At 41.9% G+C, this 13,091-nt stretch overlaps 1 protein-coding gene across 13 annotated transcripts in view; it reads right to left on the reverse strand.

Moving 5' to 3' along the window:
* The window catches only part of PPP2R2B (protein phosphatase 2 regulatory subunit Bbeta), a 509,482-nt gene that overhangs the window by 230,100 nt on the left and 266,291 nt on the right, over positions 1-13,091 (reverse strand). The gene's annotated exons all lie outside the window — the stretch shown is intronic.

Here is a 13,091-nt window from a genome sequence, read left to right on the forward strand (position 1 = left end):
TATCCGACCACCTCCCAGAATCCTTCTCTCTGGCATCCATATTGGCTGCACAAGGCCTGCACCACCAGAAAGGACTCTGAGTCAGAATGATTGGCTAAAGACAACCTGGAAACTACTCCCATCACCATAAAACCCAAGACTGCAAGCCACATGGCAGAGCACTTCTCCTGGGTTCCCTTACCCTACTGCTCTCCACCCAGGTGTCCTTTCCCAATAAATCTCCTGCTTTGTCAGCACATTCGTCTCCTCGGACAATTCATTTCCGAGTGTTAGACAAGAGCCCAGTTTTGGGCCCTGGAAAGGGTCCCCCTTCCTGCAACATTTCCACAACAACCATTCTCTCCTTCTTCTGTCAACAATCAGTTCTTTTTCCTTTCTTGTGCTTGTGTAGCATGAGAGTTAGACCCAGTTTGGCTTATGTCCAATAGGTATTCCATCTCACTGAGTACAGGGAATAGACATAGGGATGGTGGTACAGAATCCAAACAGAGCTAATGATATGTAAGGAGATATTTCCTAAGGATTTAAGGTGATGTGAAGCCTTGCACTCTGACAGCCAATTTTCTACCACAAATGGAGAGCCTGGAACCACTGCTGGGTCTACACAAAAAGCAGAGCAGACAAATTAGCATTAGAAATTAGCTGAGCTCTGGATCAAGCCTTACCTGAAGCTATTTTTTTAAAAACTTCTAAATTTGTGTGTGCCAATCTTGATTAAGCAAAATTTCAGAAGGATTTTTTCAGCCCTTCAACCAAAAGATTTCTGACCAATAGAGTGACAAAAAATGTCAAACAGCTCAAGAGCCAATATAGAAATATGTGAGAAGCTAAATTATATTCTAAGTCAACTCCAAATTGCTCATGTATTCATCCACTCAAGAAATATCTGAACGCTTATTATATGCCAGGTACTGTTCAAGGACATTGGAGGTTGCAGCATAAACAACAATTTTTTTTTTAAAGCACAGATTTTAGTGTGGGGGGATATATAATAAATAATAACAATGGTAACATGATAAAGTATATTGTATATTAGAAGATTGTTATGAGAAAAAAAAATAGGATCAGTTAAGGCAGATCAGGAAAGCCAAAGGTGGAAGGGGATTTCAACTTCAAATAATTAGTCAATATAGAAAGAAAAAAATATATATAAGAAAGAAGGCTGAGAACCAAAGAATAGATGCTTTTGAACTGCAGTGCTGGAGAATACTCTTAACAGTCTCCTGGACTGCAAGGAGATCCAGTCAATCCTAAAGGAAATCAGTCTTGAATATTCATTGGAAGGACTGATGTTGAAGCTGAAGCTCCAATAATCTGGCCACCTGATGCAAAGAGCTGACTCACCAGAAAAGACTCCGATGCTGGGAAAGATTGAGGGCAGGAGGAGATGGGGGCAACAGAGGATGAGATGGTAGGATGGCATTGTTGACTCAATGGATATGAGCAAACTCCAGGAGATAGTAAAGGACAGGGAAGCCTGATGTGCTGCAGTCCATGGGGTCCCAAAGAGTAGAACATGACTGAGTAACTGAACAACAAGTCAATATAGGCTTCACTGAAAGGACAATACTTGAATCAAGACTTGAGGAAGTGAAGACATTGGCTGTACAGATATCAGGGAGAAGAGCAGTTCAGGCAGAGAAAACAGCAAGATTTAGGGCCCTGGGGATGGGTGAATTCAAGTAGCAGCAAGAAGACTGTGGAGCAGGGAGAAAGCAACAAAAGTGAACTCAGAGGGGAAACTGAAGTCCCACCATAAGGACCCGTTCTCACTGAGCGAGATGGAGAGTCACTGAAGATTTTGAACAGAGGAGTGACATGATCAAACCTAAATTCTTACAAGAATCAGTCTGGCTACTGTATAGAGAAGAGATTTGGGGCTCAGAGGAAAAGGTGGAAGCAAGGTATTGTTGCAATGATGCCTGTGAAATAGTAGCTTGGATCAGCAGGGTAGCAGTAGAAATGGTGAAAAAGAGATTGGGTTTCGAATAGATTTGAAAGAGCTAATAGGATTTCCTGATGCATTACATGTGGGATGTGAGTCAATGATGACCCCAAGGTTTCTGGTTTGAGAAACTTAGAAGAATACAGTGGCTATCAACAGAGAAAGCTGCAGGTAGAAAAAGATTGTTCAGGAAATGATCAGCATCTCACAGTTTGAAGTCTGCGATGTTTTACTGAACATGAAAGCAGGTCTTCTTTGGAGACCTGGAGAAGCTGGATGCATGTCTGGAGTTCAGGAGAGAGGAATGAACTAAAGATCTGAACTTGGGAGTAGTTAGCATTTAAACAGTGTTTCAAGTCACAAAGTGAAATGAAATAATGAAGAGAGTGATTGTAGATGAGAAGAGAGGATTTAAGGTCTTAATTCATTAAATTAATCCACTCATTTAATACCCATGATAACCTTATAAATTCAGTAATTATTACTCTCCTCATATTATAGGAAATGAAGAAATCAAAGCTTAAAGGAATTAAGATCACACAGCCACTTGGCCAAGAATACACTGTGTATAAACGTGTATGCTGTCAAGCTGGGACTGAAACCCAGGAAGTCCAGGTCCAGAGCCTGTGCTCCTAACCATTACTCAATATTGCCGCCTGTTCCCAAATGGAATTGTTTAGTTGACTGATAGATGTTTAGGATTAGTGATAAAAACAGTGTACAGGACCTAAGAATGGCCAATAAGCTAAAATAATTAGGTTTTCTGCCCCTGGAGCTAGACTGGGCTACAACACAGTGCCAAGACCAAAGGCAAGAGCTGAAGTTGTTGTATCCAAACACAGGAAAATCTGTGTGCTCAGTGGTCCCCAGACTAAGTGTATATCAGCTTCACTCGGATCCTGCTAAAAGATGCAGGTTTCTAGACGACCATCCTAGATGCTGATTTAATAGACACTGAACAGAGCTTGGGAATAGCATTTTGATATGTGTCTCAGGAAATTCTCAACACCTACTTAAGAAGCACTGCCATAGGAAATCTACTTTGGTTTACCTCTGTCCTTTAGCTTTCCCCCCAAAAGGACCATTAGAATTGGACTTTAATTCGACTTAGCTCCACAAATGGGACTGGGGCAAAAGGAAGATATCTGTATATAGCTAAGGACTACAGCTTAGCTTAGAGAAACAATTTGATATTCTTCATAAAAATTGTTAGTCGTCTTTTGCTAACTAGCAAGCAACTCCCAGTTGTTGTTTAGTCATTCAGTCGTATATGACTCTTTGCAAACCCAATGACTATAGCCTGCCGGGCTCCTCCATCCATGCCATTTCCCAGGCAAGAATACTGGAGTGGCTTGCCATTTTCCTTCTCCAGGGGATCTTCCCAACCCAGGGATCAAACCTGAATCTCCTGCACTGGCAGGCAGTTTCTTTACCGCTGAGCCCTGGCCAGCCCAAAGCAACTCCTTGCTTGAACTAAAATTAATCTTCAGTTCAGTTCAGTCACTCAGTCGTGTCCGAGTCTTTGCGACCCCATGAATTGCAGCACGTCAGGCCTCCCTGTCCATCACCAACTCCTGGAGTTCACTCAAACTCACGTCCATCAAATCGGTGATGCCATCCAGCCATCTCATCCTCTGTCATCCCCTTCTCCTTCTGCTCCCAATCCCTCCCAACATCAGAGTCTTTTCCAATGAGTCAACTCTTCGCATGAGGTGGCCAAAGTATTGGAGTTTCAACTTTAGCATCATTCCCTCCAAAGAAATCCCAGGCTGATCTCCTTCAGAATGGACTGGTTGGATCTCCTTGCAGTCCAAGGGACTCTCAAGAGTCTTCTCCAACACCACAGTTCAAAAGCATCAATTCTTCAGCACTCAGCTTTCTTCACAGTCCAACTCTCACATCCATACATGACCACTGGAAAAACCATAGCCTTGACTAGACGGACCTTTGTTGGCAAAGTAATGTCTCTGCTTTTGAATATGCTATCTAGGTTGGTCATAACTTTCCTTCCGAAGAGTAAGCGTCTTTTAATTTCATGGCTGCAGTCACCATCTGCAGTGATTTTGGAGCCCCCCAAAATAAAGTCTGACACTGTTTCCACTGTTTCCCCATCTATTTCCCATGAAGTGATGGCCAGATGCCATGATCTTCGTTTTCTGAATCTTACTCTTTATTTATTTGTATTAGTAAATAAAATTGGTGCTTGAACTTTGCACAGCAAATGGTGGATTTTTACTAAATGCTCATTGAGAAGACAAGATAAGTGAGAAATTTATGTCCTACGCTTGTTAGCAGCGACCCAAGTTTAGTTGGATACCTTCACCCAGTGCCAGTTGCAATCAAAGTGTAATAGCATTTAAGTTAAGCTAATAAGTGACTACCCTTTATTTTAAAAATGCTAAAGCAGAGCTGTAAGCAGAGTGGGTTAGTGTGAATGTCCACCTCCTTTTTAGTTTTCATTAAATAGACAAGTACAGAGCTTCTCAGAAATGTACGTAATTCCAATAACTCAGCAGTTGAGTAAGCCCAGAAAAACATGAGGAAAATAGCTAATATTTGTTCCCAATTTGGTCAGACTCTAAAGGTAATTGCACAAATGATTTCCTCCAATACCAAAGGCCATTGCCAAATGTTTGCACATCATATTGCTTTCTGTTTCTACTTAGGGTTTGGAAAACAGTCCTTACAAATTGTCTCTATTTTAGGGATGTGGATAATCACCATATTAATATAGTGGAGTTTAATTTTAATTTCAGATTTTTTTCAGAGCCACTGACTCATCCAATTTATTAATTTCATTGGGAGGCTATGAAATGGATTTGAACTAATTTCTAAAGCAGGAAAATCAAGACAACTGACAGTAATTTCTGCCTCTATATCCCCTCCATATTTTTGTATAAATGAAAACATGGAGGCAAGAAGGAATAATTTCCCATTCCTATCCAACTGTCCATCAACAATTCAATCTTTTAATCCTGTTGTATTAAATATTTGTATAGCAATATAGTATAGTGATGAAGATCATGGACTCTTAGTTTCATGGCCTTGAGTATTGATAAGAAACTGATATATTCTTCATCCATAAATGTGGCTAGGGAAAATACCTATAAGGATTCTTAGGAAGATTAGATGGGACAGCATACATAAAATTCCTAGTGTAGTAGTGTCTGGAACACCATAAATGCTCTGCCATCATTGGTGATTATCATTTTTTATCAACACACATGCTCTGGGTATACACATGCACACAGGCGAGCCCTACTTTCAGCCACTTTGCATTTCAGTACTGCACGCAGCTGCCCAGTTCCTGCCTAGTAAGCATTTCTGCTTCACCTCTCCCACTGCAGCCATTCCCTCGGTGGTTGTTGCTGCTGACTCAAATGGTGCTACACCATGGGATGAGAACACCCACATGAGAGTGGCCCTGCAGGGATCTGACATCTGAAGAGGGTTTCAAAATGCAGTGGCATCATCTTAGGGAGAAATGAAAAAAAAAAAAAAAAGCATCTCCATGATAGGTCCACATGTACTAGTTAAAGGAGGGCATTCAGGTGATCTGCTCCCATGCTTCCAAGTCTATATACATAACTGCCTGGCAGTCAAATGATTATAAAAGCATGGCATGAGCAGAACTTGAAATTACCCATCTGCCTTCACCACGGGCAATGCAGTTTTTATTAAGGAACAGGTAGGGGTGATGAGCAGACAAGAAAGCCACTTCCCTGGCATCTGACTGCCTTGGTAGCTACAAATGGCAGATACTTCTCTTTCTTTCCATTTACACTCCTGGAAGGCTCCCTATGTGCCAAACACAAGCAGGGGGAAACAAGAAAATAAGATCCCTGAAGTCAAAGTGACAATAACCCACAGGAGACACTATTTCTCTAACAAAAGAGCAGCAAAGGACCTGGCCCATAGCTGATGCTTAATTAAGATTTGCTGAAGAATGAGTAAATATACAATTTGGGCAGTCCCGTATACAAACAAGGGTAGAAAATAAAACGGACCAAGTTTAGCAAGTTCCTGTTGGTGGCTACCATTGCCAGAAGGCATTCTTTGTCTAAATCTGGCCAGAAAGCCCAAGCTTTGACTTGGACCATCGAATCTTGGTAAGTCCATATACCTGTGCTTACTGCCATTATTCAAGGTCTTTTCCTGGTCTCCTGAGAAGACAGTGACTTGAAATGGAACCACTGGCAAGGGGAAGAATCAGTCTGATGTCACCGGTCCACGTGTCCATACTGGAGGAAATCCCCCTTTCAAGGTGTAAGTAGGAAATCAGCTCAACTCTTCTGAAAATTTTGGGAGTTGATGTATTGTTAGCTCCTGACATCCTTGCTGTGTCCCAACAGCACGGGGATGATCCACCATGATCATGCAATAACAAGCACTGTCTATTACAGTCAACAGAATAAAGGGCTCTGATGTACATCCCCATGGGCTTTCATTCGTAATGTGAACACAATGATGCTTTAAAGGCTTTCAGGATGCTTATAACTTGATGCACCATCTGTGGATTCTTGTCATCACATAAAGCAAATAATTGCTATTTAAAATATCCATGCCACTATTGCTAATTTTTTCATTTCCACAAGCTACCCCACTAACCACCTCTGGGTATTTACACAGTTGATTTAATTATGCTGTAGCTTTGTGTGTACTGAACATTATATAGGGGGGATCCATGCATACTGAACTCGCTGTCCTGATGTTTAAAACCAGCCCTCTTTGCTTTGTTTCTTGTCTCTATTTTTAGCAGGAGGACAATAACCCCTGTCTTTCTGGCCCCTGGAGGGATTAATGGCCATAAGAGCTGTAAAGCTGAAAGATGCTGCCTCTGTGCTGAGTATGATATAACAAGATATATTTGTAACCATGTGCTGAAAGAGAACTGTCTGCTGGGCATCTCCCACTACCAGCCTGTTCCTGTCATCAAATGGTATTTATCAAACACGCAGCAAATGTCTCGTGAGCTCTAAATTAATAGGGGGACTCCTGAGAACCTAATTTTAACACATTATCCCCTTCTTTGTTATCTGTATTTGTTTGCTTCAAAGCCTGACACTTTAATTGGCACTGCAGACTCCAACGCACAACTGCAATTTTCCTTTTGAAAGTTTAGAGCATTGCTGCCTAAAGATGCCTGGGTTGAGCCACTGGAGCTCACAGATTGGTAGGGAATCGCACAGCCACAGGTGCCCGGAAATGCCATGGGTATGGGAGAAAACCGGAGCCTGTCTCAGGGCGGCTGCGAAAGGAACGCGCATGCCATTAATCTTCTCTCAGAGTCACCCTTCGTAACCACTCCCTTCCTGACAGGCATTTGTCTTATTTTTAGTTTCCGTCTCAAGAGCTTTCTGTTTTAACCCCCTGTGTCTTTAGGGGCTTGCTGAGTCCGGTTTTGATTCTCTAATTGGCTTTTACCCTTCAATCCTTTTTGATTCCCCCAGAACGATAACTGGCCCATGCCTTTCCTGTGTTATCCCAACTTCTTCCACTCTGTCACCTCATTTCACCTGTTTTTCATCTTCCAGTGAGACTTAACCTCCCTTTTCCCCAACATGTCATGGGGGAGATTTGTCAAGTCTCTCAAACCCTGGCTTCCCTGACCTTGCCCAGTGAAGTGCTTCCCAGGGGTAATTTATTCCTCTGATCCTCAAGTTCCACAATCCTTGGTTTGGATCTTCCCTATAACACGTTCTATGCCGATTCATATCCATGAGTTTCTGATTGATAAAGATATGCCAGAGAACGGACTTCCCTGGTACAGAGGATAAGAATCCACTCGCCAATGCAGGGGACATGGGTTTGACCCCTGATCTGGGAAGATGCCACATGCCAAGGGGCAACTGAGCCCATTCCCGGCAACTACTGAGCCCGCACCCTAGAGCCCACATGCTACAACTACTGAAGCCATGCACCTAGAAGCCAGCGCAGCAAGAAGCCCACAGACCACAACTAGAGAATAGCCCCAGCTTGCCGCAGCTAGAGGAAGCCTGTGTGCAGCAAAGACGACCCAGTGCAACCAAAAAGAAATAAATAAACAAAAATTATACATAAAACATACGCCAGAGGATCCACGTTCCCATGCCATACAACACTCCGCAGAGTACTGCCGGAGCAGGTGCTCAGGAGATATTCTGGGACAAATGGATGCCTTGTGGCTCAGCCGGAAAACAATCTGCCTGCAGTGTGGGAGACCTGGGTTTGATCCCTGGGTTGGGAAGATCCTCTGGAGAAGGGACAGGCTACTCACTCCAGTATTTTTGCCTGGGAAATCCCATGGACTATATAGTCTATGCATGGGGTCACAAAGAGTCTGACAGGACTGAACAACTTTCCCTTTTTAAATTGTATCAGTATTGAAAAACAAAGTCCTACTAATGTTAAAATCAACACCTGCTGCTGCCGCCAAGTCTCTTCAGTCGTGTCCGACTCTGTGCGACCCCATAGATGGCAGCCCACCAAGGCTCCCCCATCCCTGAGATTCTCCAGGCAAGTACACTGGAGTGGGTTGCCATTTCCTTCTCCAATGCATGAAAGTGAAAAGTGAAAATGAAGTCGTTCAGTCGTGTCCAACTCTTTAGCGACCCCATGGACTGCAGCCCACCAGGCTCCTCTGTCCATGGGATTTTCCAGGCTAGAGTACTGGAGTGGGGTGCCATTGGCACAGCTAATCATGTATAAGTACTAAGAAAAAATACAAAAAGTAACAACAATTAGGATCTAAGATTCACTGAGCACTTACCAATGTGTCAGACACGTGGCTAGGTGCTTTGCTCAGGGTTTCCTCTTAGAACCCTCCCCATAACTTTATGAGGAAGGCATTAATATTCTAGATGGGGAAATGCAGCAGGACACAGAGTTCACTTTCTCTGGGGCAGACAGTGAGCTAACAACTGGCCAATCTGGGATTCAGGTTCAGGTCTGTTTGACTCCAGAGTTTGCTCTCTTTTCCACTTTATTGTATTGTCTTTTTTTTCCTTGTGGGCCCATTTAGAAAGATCTATTAGGGTGAAAACTAGAGTGATTCTGCCTGAGACTTTATAAAACCTCGTATAGAAAAGGATAGGTGATGGACACACTGAACGCTCAGAGGTGACTTTTCAATTTCTGTAGGGAATGTCTGCTGATTTCTATTCATGGCAGATGGAAAAAAAGCCAAGGCTATAGACAGTTTATCTAACTCTCCAGTTCTTAGGTAGAATAAAAATTTCTTCACTTAACAAGGAGGGGGCCAAGCTAGATTCTCACATCAAATCTTGTTACTTGGCAATGACCATCCTTTTCCTGGTCTTCGTCTTAGAGGTGACTTGCACCAGGCTAATTTAAATGTGAACACAGTGAAAATTTCAACCCAGAGAGAGTTTGAGAGAATGAGATTGGGGTGGTGGTGGTGGGGAGCTCTATTTACTTTTGGTTAAATGCCAGTACTGCAAGAGTCCAAGGTCAATAAAAGAAGTGTGAAACCAATTAGGGTTTCTCACCTTCTGGCTGCTTAAGACTAGGCATATTGCATACCCGAAATACATGATTTTGCAAGGGAGCATTTCTGGGCTACAGTCATGCTGCAGAATGGCACGGTGCCAACCTAGCCTGGGACAACACATGTCTACTTTTCAGTCCTGGGTTAAAAGTGCTGTAACCCAAAAGAACAGAGGGGAACAAAAGAGATACAGCAAGAATGTGAATGAAGCATGAATCACAGAGATTACCATCAAAAGCTTAAAAAAAAAACTCTGCCAAAGCTCTATAGCTCTCTGCTAATGACTATCACTGTAATTTCTGCATATTTTAACAGATGTTCTGTTTATAAAACTGCAAACGGATTTAGGGGTTATGAATAAAGCCAGGAGGCCCTGGAGATGTTTCTTTGTATGATTAACTGACCACAGGCCATTTGTTTTACAACAAAGATGCTCAATGATCCATGGTCCATGATTTATACCAGCCCATGTATACTAATGGCTGATGTCTCCATGGTACTTCTCATTAGCAGTTGAAGAGGGATTGGAGGAAAACAGATTATGGGAATAGCTCCCCATTGCTCAACATGCTAGTTCATTAGTGGGTGTGGAATCGATCCGAAAGAAAACTAAGATAATCATAAGCTGAAATTTGAATTATAAATTATAACAATTAAAGAATTCAGTTCAAAGATGAAAGAAAGAATATAGCTTTTCATAACCATACCTGTACACACCTTGGTAAACTGGGAATAAGAGGAAGTTTTGAATATTCTGAATAAGAGATAAATTATGTGAAAATTTCACTAACAATAAATATAATAATAGTGCTGACCTGATTATTTAACTATGCATCAGCATTCTACTGGATGATTTACATAAACCACCTCGCTTTACAACTATATACTACAAGGAGCCCCACAAACCAAAACCAGGAAAACATCAAGGTTGAGGGCATCCCTAGCCACTGGCTACCTTTTACCTTTCTCAAGGCTCCTCCCTGGTATTCTCACCACCAAATGAATTTCTTTACTTACTCCTATTCACTGTTGTCATATTACTTCAAAACCCCAACTTGACTTCTTGGTTTCATTTCCTCTTAAACTTTCAAAGTTAAATACACTGGTGATATGTTTTGGTCTAAATTCCCAAGAGAAGGGATCTGATAACCTCAACATTTATTTATTTATTTATTTTTGCTATTAGGTTACATCAGAAGTCATAGCCAGCCTACTGATTGGTTGCTGTGTTGTCAGTCTTTCTCTTCTAGTCCAATCAGCTGTGGTTGGACAAGATGTAGATGACACAGGGCACCTAGTAGAGCCCCTCTATTAACTCTTGGAGTAGAGATTGGCACAGGGCCATGAGATGGTGGGGAAAGGCATGGGCCTTGGAGTTAAGCTGTCTGCCTCTGCCTCTTACCAGCTTCAGGATCTCAGGCAGTCATGTTCCAAACCTGAGATTCAGTCACCCATCCATAAAATGGGAAATTTATAATTACCTATTTCATAAGGTTGTTATGAAAATGAAAGGGATGTACAGGTGCTTAGCACAGTGCTTCCACATCTTATCAATGCTAGCTATTCTCATAATACTATTAATATATTTTACAAATAGCAAAGTATAATTGCAATAATAACTTCCTCCATGGTAAGCCCAAATTTGAAGATCAGTAAGTGCTTCAAGGGGCACCCACTTAACCACACTGGAGTGTGAGAGAGGAGCAGCTCAGTGTGTCTATCATTCAAATTAACTGGGTACTTTTGATTTTATTGTACACAGACAAAAGCTAGTCCTCAACTCATTCTAAATGATGAGATTCTTTGTCTAACAGAGGCCAGGGGCTGGGGGTGGGGTGCTCCCAGACCTTCCCAAATGACACTCACAAGTGCCTAGTGGTTCTTGGGGCTTATAGAGTAACATCTGGCTCCAGGAACTCACCCCAAATTTCTCATCCCCAGTCTCATTCTCCTTTTTCAGTCCTATTGAGAGTCCCACTTCCCTAAACTGCTCTCTCTGGAATGTACCAGATCCTTCTGTTTGAAGTGTCGAGGTCAGCACCTAACATCTGGCATAGCTACTCCCAAAGTTGTTGGATAATTAAATTCTACCCAAGAACTCAACAGGGGGTGGTGGCAAATGAATACCTGAGGGCACTGCCTGGCTCTCCAAGTTTCATTTGAGTGCAGATTATCACTCTCTGTATGTATTTGTGAGCACAAAAGAATTAGTAAGTGCTCCTGGATATGATCTCTCTCTCGGTCCATCTGCTACCAAAGTTCACATTAAGTACCAAATTCAAGGGAGGATAATGAGTTATGTGAAAATGAACTTGCGTTTGGAATTTCAATATCCCCAGGTGATGCAAATAGGCACAAAAGAACTTGCCCAGAAAATCCCCAAGCTTTGGGACCTGAACATATGGTCCAAGTTATTTTGCCAGATGAGATATGGGATTTCCCACAAGTAGGGTTTTGTTGGCAGCTTGGTAAACAATTGTCCCTCAGCTTGGATGCTCCAAATAATGGCAGGGGTGGGACAAGGATGGATCAAGGTGTTTCTGCAAAGGACATTCTCATAAAAAAAGACACCAAATCTTCAAGCTATGCCCCAAGGCTCAGCACCATAACTTGAGTTATGCAAGAGATTGGAACCCAAAGGACTTCTAGGGAACTGGAAGGAGTCCAATACTACTATTAGAATTAAGCCTCAGATAAATTTACTCCTGTTCTCACAACCAACATTAATAAGATGCTCCAGGAGTAAAACCAGAACCATAAGGAATGTTTATGCCATGAAAGGGAGGATACACGAACCTAGCTTATCGCTCCCTTTGTATGGTCCAAATGTTTACCCCATAGAGCACATGCCTAACTCGGTCAATTCCTCTAAATGCTTTACAGCTATTATTACTTAGCCTGAGTTAGAGCATTTTTAAAGTATTTATTAGCAGACCAAATCCCCAGGTAATTTGTGATGCCAAATTTTCCTACACTGTGTATTTGTCAGTGCTGTGTACAACCCACCATTAGAACAATGCAAGCCCAAGCAAAAGCCTTGTGCAGAAGAATGTTCCAAGACAGGGCTGGCTTTTTATCAGCCCCATTTGTTAACTTTAGCACAACTGAGACACTTTAAAAGATAAAGGTCATTAATATTTCAACACATCATTAAATTTAAATTCAGAACTGAGAACACTTATAAGTGAGAATCCAACCAGTTTTAATTAGGCATTTAATAAAAATTCTCTATGTGAAGAGAAATATTCACTGAATAGTAAGGGAAGAAAACCACAATAGAATAAATGTTTGAAAAATGTTATATTCTAGGTAAGTCATACAACTTGAGTCATCATGAACAGAGCTAGCAAATTAAGTTTCTCAAAACCCTGGGATATACATAGCTCCTGAAAATAAAAGGAAGGCTTAGCCTTGTCAGCCTGGGGTCATGGTAAGGAATATGAATGCCTATGTCTGGCACCCCTGTGTTGAAGCCTGCTACTTATAAACTATGCGATTTTCGTTTCAATACATATTTTTGTCAAGTGAACAACTGAATGAATGTGGCTTGGAAAGATAAGATCAGGTTCTATTTAGAAGCAGCAAGAAGTCCCTTAGAAAGATTGCGTTACAGGTAGGGCAGAGATTGGAGACTTTCTGAAACTGATTACATACTGAATA

The sequence above is a fragment of the Bos taurus genome, chromosome 7 (assembly GCF_002263795.3).
Source record: "Bos taurus isolate L1 Dominette 01449 registration number 42190680 breed Hereford chromosome 7, ARS-UCD2.0, whole genome shotgun sequence".
NCBI lineage: Eukaryota > Metazoa > Chordata > Mammalia > Artiodactyla > Bovidae > Bos > Bos taurus.